This window comes from Papaver somniferum, chromosome 6 (assembly GCF_003573695.1).
Source record: "Papaver somniferum cultivar HN1 chromosome 6, ASM357369v1, whole genome shotgun sequence".
NCBI classification, from domain to species: domain Eukaryota; kingdom Viridiplantae; phylum Streptophyta; class Magnoliopsida; order Ranunculales; family Papaveraceae; genus Papaver; species Papaver somniferum.
Genome location: NC_039363.1, coordinates 54728558 through 54735128, shown reverse-complemented (window position 1 = coordinate 54735128; position 6571 = coordinate 54728558). Strand labels below are relative to the sequence as shown.

General features: G+C 38.1%; 1 pseudogene; it reads left to right on the top strand.

The window, feature by feature from the left end:
- The first annotated feature begins 1733 nt into the window (after positions 1-1733).
- LOC113287602 lies at positions 1734-6171 on the top strand (annotated as a pseudogene).
- Positions 6172-6571: the final 400 nt, after the last annotated feature.

Below are 6571 nucleotides of genomic sequence, written 5' to 3'. Positions count from 1 at the left end.
CTGGTTTACCCAAGACATTTAATACCTCATTACCCACACTCATCACAACCCAAATGCTGAAGATACTATAACCTGGAAACTGACTAATACAGGAAAATTCTATGTCAAATCCCTGTATGACAAACATATCACTGACAAGTACGCTAATGATATAAACATAGCTCCTTGGATGAAAATTTGGAGTCTAGACACCTCTCTAGCTATCCATATTTTCATCTGGAAATGTGCTCATGACATTATTCCTACCAATGCCAAGACTGCTAGTATCCTGCATTATATTGATCCAATTTGCTCCATTTGTAAGAATTCTTCTGAAGATACCACTCATGCCCTTCTAGCCTGTCCAGATGCCTCTGATGTTTGGGCTAAACTGTTTGGGACAAATCACCAACTCTTTTCCACCTTCAGGTCTTTCCATGAGTGGTTCAACAACTGGTTTACTCAGAATAATCCAACAGCTAGCTGGAATGCAACCTTTGCTACCATTTGCTGGTTCATCTAGAAAGCTAGATGTGATCATATTTTCAGGAATATAAATCCTTCTGCTCCTGGTGCTGCTCTGAAGATCACTCAATACCTATGCAACTACTATAGAGTGCATCAAAACCCATGCCATATCTTAAACAATCCTTACTATCAGAAGGATTCTAATGCTCAACATACAAGCTCCATCAGTCTGGACAGAAATCTTGGGGGATATTTTGGCATCACTATTAGCATACACATTCTAGAAGTAAACAATAATGAGGCTAATAGTGATTTACCATCTTATACTAACTTTGCGTTTTTGGCAATGTCTTTTACAGGTCAATGCATGGGATCAAGAAACATCAAAGACATTATAACTGGCTTCAGTAGAACAAACAGAGAAAGCAGATGAGCTCAACTTGCACTGAACTGGGGGAAGGAAATGCACCAGCAGCACATTGATTATGCAGCAGAAGAAGAAGGAATTCTACAAACCATTCAGTCTCTCTATCAGATACAAGTCCAGGAAAGATTTTAAGGAGATTACACACAAAACATCGACAGAAGCAAATAACCTATGATTTTGTGTTGGGAAGGCTCATCAAGCTGACGCCTCAACAAAACACCACAACATCCAACTTATCTAGAATAGCTAGCCACTCTATCTTGTTGCAAAACTTTAACTGGAAAGATCCTAACCTCCAGTCTTTTTGGACTATATTACAGTACCCAACAAACACTACTCTTAAAGATAACTGTAATATTCGTACTCATATTTTGATGGATCACCCTGAAGCTAGAATTAGCTCAGATAATCCTTTGGCTGTAAAGCAGAGTAGTTAGCTTTGACGAGCTCTCTTACTCTTTTTTTTATAAAAAAAAAGAGTAGACAAAAGTAAAAAAGGAAACGGAAAATGGGTCATTTGTCCAAATATTTTTAAAACATGGTTCAAATGGACGAGTAAAAATTAGTATGGCTGAAATGGACAAAAATTTTTTAGCAAGGATGAAACTGGATTCATCCTTGCTTAAACTTAAAAAATAGCTAGGATGAAACTGGATGCATCCTGTGTAAATCAAAAAATAAGAAAAAATATTTGAAAATTGGCAGGATGAAACTGTTTACATCCTAGCTATTTTTATATTTTTGTCCATTTAAACAGAATCAAAATACAAGTGTCATTTTCACCCGAGAATTATTGGTTTTGGTCTTTTTAACGAATTTCGTGAAAAAGAAAAAGTTGGCCCTGAGAATATCTGCGGTCTTTCCGATATCATTTGATTCTCAACTAATCGGAACTCCATCGACGGACCATCCGAAGACCTGAGAAGTGAGTACTCAATCCTCGCTGCCGAGTGTTCTATATAGCCTGTGGCGCGTGGCTAATTTAAAACATGTCTGGCTCTCGTGATAATTGGAGGAAGGAAATAAAAACAAACATTTAGAGAGGTTTCGATATAGCATCTGAAATCTTTTCTGTGTTTAGGGCTCATTAACCGCCAAATGTCGTTTACGAGTTTCAAACAAACCCTAAAACGTTGTTCTGATTTCCCTAATCCTTCTTCATCCCAACCTTCAATTCTCAATGAAGATTTAAAATCACCACAACTTCCAAGAAAACCCCCAAAATCTTCTCTTTCACAACAACTCCAACGACTTCAAGATCCTCTATCTCTTCCCCCACCAAAACAGAATCAAGAGCAACCTGTGAAGGAAAATGCACAAGAAGTTGACGATGATGATGACGGTGATGCAGAAGAAAGTGGTATTGGAATTAGTAGAGAACCAGTTTCTACTCATTTTCAATTTGATCCAACTGGACCCTTTGAACCCATGGTCCTTTCTTCCCCGGCGAGTCTCCAGTAGTTCAGGTGCTTCCAAGTTTAAAAACCCTAGTTTTAATGTGTGTTTCCAGTGAAATTTATTTGTCACCTAACTTGTATTTACTTTTGTGCATTGATAATATATTTTGAAAATTTAATGAGGGTACTCTTTTGTCTCAGGTCCCTGCAGCTATCAACTGCCGTCTACTTGAGCATCAGAGGGAGGGAGTGAGATTCTTATATGGTTTATTAAGAAGAATCATGGCGGTATTCTTGGAGATGACATGTTAGTTAATTATTTTCTTGTTCATTCCTCTTTGAATCTTCTTAAAGCATGATCATTTACACTATTGTATAGGACTAGCAAGGGTTTTCCATAGTTATTTTGATTTCTGTACTCTTTTTTGTTATAAATTCCTTTAGATTCTGTAAACACGTTCAATGTGATAGCGGAGATTTTACTAATAAGCATAATGCATACTGCGAAAGCCAAAAAGGCACCGACTTGGAGACAAATATTCTTCTGCTTGTGGTGTACTTTTTGGAATTTTAATACTTTTTATCCTTGTATAGGGGTCTAGGGAAAACCATCCAAACAATTGCTTTTCTGGCTGCTGTAGTTGGGGATGAAGCTGAAAATGGTGACTCTAAAATGTTAAAGCGTGTAGGGAAAAAGAATCCTGTACTGATTATTTGCCCTACTTCGATTATTCAAAATTGGGAAAATGAATTCTCTAAATGGGCAAAGTTTAGTGTTTCTGTTTATCATGGAGCAAATCGCGATCTCATAATCGAGAAGCTTGAATCACATGGTATTGACGTAGTCATTACTAGTTTTGACTCATTCAGAATTCACGGTAAAATCCTATCAGAGGTCGATTGGCATATTGTAGTTGTGGATGAGGCACACAGGTTAAAAAATGATAAGTCGAAACTATACGGTGCTTGCTTAGGAATAAAAACCAGAAATCGCTATGGCCTAACAGGAACTGTAATGCAGAATAAAATCATGGAGCTGTTCAATCTTTTTGATTGGGTTGCACCTGGTTCCTTAGGCACGAGGGAACATTTTCGGGACTTTTATGATGAGCCACTTAAGCTTGGTCAAAGGTCCAGTGCTCCGGAAAGATTTGTCCAGGTTGCTGATGAGCGCAAGCAGCATCTAGCATCAGTTCTCCGGAGGTATCTATTAAGAAGAACCAAGGAAGAGACCATTGGACATTTAATGATGGGCAAGGAAGATAATGTTGTGTTTTGCAATGAGCGATCTGCAAAGACGTGCATACAGGAGGATGTTGCAGTTACCAGATATCCAATGTCTGGTAAATAAGGATCTTCCCTGTAGCTGCGGAAGCCCTTTAAAACAGGTGGAATGTTGCAATAGGATTGTACCAAATGGCATAATCTGGTCTTATCTTCATAGGGAAAACCCTGATGGTTGTGATTCATGCCCATTCTGCCTCGTTCTTCCTTGCCTTGTGAAGCTTCAGCAGGTAATTTAGCTTTTTGTATTTTTGCTTACGGTTTCCCATAAGGGACATGTTTTGTTTAGCTGAATTGGCCATTTTGGCATTTTAACCCCACCAATTATACTTCTGTTGTCATTTTTGTTAGTTGTAGTAGCGATAGTCAGGTCTACTCCCATGTGTTATATTCTTTTTAAGTTAATTTGTTTGACATTGTTTCCTGTGGATTTTCTCAGCTTAGCAATCACTTGGAGTTGATTAAGCCTAACCCGAAGGATGACATAGAGAAACAAAAGAAAGATGCAGAATTAGCTTCTGCTGTCTTTGGTACTGATATTCACTTGGTTGGTGGCAATACCCAAAGCGAGAGTTTCATGAACCTTAGCGACGTTGAGCACTGTGGAAAAATGCGAGCTTTGGAGAAGTTAATGTCTACTTGGGTTTTACATGGTGACAAAATTCTTTTGTTCAGCTACTCTGTAAGGTGAGTTGTGTGAAGAACTTAATCAAACCATTATTTTCCTCTCACTGAAGTGAGCTTTCTTATGCAATCTTTTTACAAAATCTCTTGCTTTATCTGTGGATTTCATTTCTGTAGAAAGTCGTATATGTTTCTGCACTCTCATTGAGTTTCCGTACCCTGAATTTTTCATCTGTCTTTTATATCATACCTGAAGTTGAATTTATGCATCAGAATGCTGGATATACTGGAAAAATTTCTTATACGCAAAGGATATTGCTTCTCTAGACTTGATGGTTCAACCCCAACGAGTTCCCGTCAGCCCCTTGTTGATGATTTCAATTCAAGTCCAAGCAAGCAGGTACATATTAACACCTAAATCTTCAAAATCTTTTTGGGGAATTCCATGGAAACCAATCATCATTATGACAAGTCTTTTCGTTTTAGGTCTTCCTTATATCAACCCGAGCTGGTGGTCTGGGACTGAATCTCGTTAGTGCAAATCGTGTTGTTATATTTGATCCAAATTGGAACCCTGCGCAAGATTTACAGGCGCAAGATAGGTCATTCCGTTATGGGCAGAAACGGCATGTTGTGGTTTTTCGCCTTCTTGCTGCTGGTTCCCTTGAGGAGCTTGTATATTCACGTCAGGTCTACAAACAACAGCTATCAAATATTGCTGTATCTGGAAAAATGGAAAAAAGGTATTTTGAAGGTGTCCAGGATTGCAAAGAATTTCAAGGGAGCGTTTCGGAATCTCCAATCTATTCCGTGATTTATCTGATAAGCTTTTCACCAGTGAGATCATTGAATTAAATGGAAAACATGATCAAAACCACGGAAATCATAATGATCAAGCTGAGGATATAGTCGGGACATGTCCTCCTTCAAATGAAGAGAATGAAACATCTCCCGCGGATTCTAAGGGCAGCAGATACGACAACTTGGATGTTGCTGTCTCAAATAAAACAACAATGCTCGAAGCTTTAGGTAAGCTTATACTTAATTTTTGTTTTCTTCAACATCCATAGAAGAGTAGGGACTAGATGACCTAATCCCCAATGACCTTAGTGTGGGATAAAACATCAATGAGTGAATGAATCTAATGGCTGTTGGTCTTTCTTATTTGACCTGTGTTAAATCTGTTGAGGCCCTTTTACTAGATCTTGGTATACCCTCTAATGAATTGCCCCTTAGCATCCTTGGCAAAAATCAGCCAGTGAATAGTCCTCAGATGTGCTACTCCAGCTTAGGTCACATAGGGATAGGGTAGTATGGGTTCGTGCCAGATTCATGAAGTACATTTATCATCTTGGACAATTTTTGTTTGTGTTTTTTTTTTTTAAAGATCACCAAGTTTATTTCTCTAGCAGTCTTGTGAGAAAAGAATTTATGGTTTCCCCTTATACAGGAATTGTATACACTCATCGCAATGAAGACGTCGTCAATTATAAACCCGTAGTTCAAGCAAAGAAAGATATGACAGTGGCTGAACCTGATAGCACCCAACATCAGAGAGTCACATCTTCAGTAAAAATGCATAGTAAATCAACTTCAGATTTAAGTAAGCGAGAATTATCTTTGTCCAAGAAAAAGAGCCAGTATAGCTGTCTTGCCCAGTTTATGGGCATGACTGATATCAAATTCAGCAAGTGGTTACTGTCTGTGTCAAATTCTGAAAGAGAAAAAGTGCTTCGAGACTACAAAAAGCAGAAGGAAAAGATTCAAAATGGTTGAAGGGGTTGACACCACATTAATTACCATCATTCTGCAGCGGTATTTGTTCCACGAGGTATTTGTATATAAGTGTTCTCCAACTCTTTTAAGTTCAGTTGTTTTATACTAGTATAGTGTGCAAATTAATATGCTGGAACAGAAACAGTAATCCTAACTCATGATGTAATGAGGATTAAAGCTTTCAGGGGTATCAGAATCTCAAGAATTTATTCCCTAGATTTCTGAATTTTGGAGTTTTCTGGTGGATGGGGATTTGGTTGTTGCCTGTTGCAATAGACTTGAAAAGACACTGAAGACAAACAAATGTGAGTTTGCGGGTTAAACAACAACAAACCCAAATGTTTCATGGATTTGGACTAGAAAAGGTCTTTCACCAATCAATGAGAGACCACAAAATCTCACTAAGATAACATTTTGGACCACCTATACTATTAGAGTTTTAATACACATTAATCCCACGGTCCTTAAGCTGACAGAAGGGATTCTACTCATTTATTAACCACCTACCCACTACTTGTTCGTAATCGGAGAGTCTTTCTTTATGAAATTAGTCCATCAAGTGGGTCCATGAAACCAAATAAGTTCGACCCAAATTGAAGTATTCATGGGCTTAAAA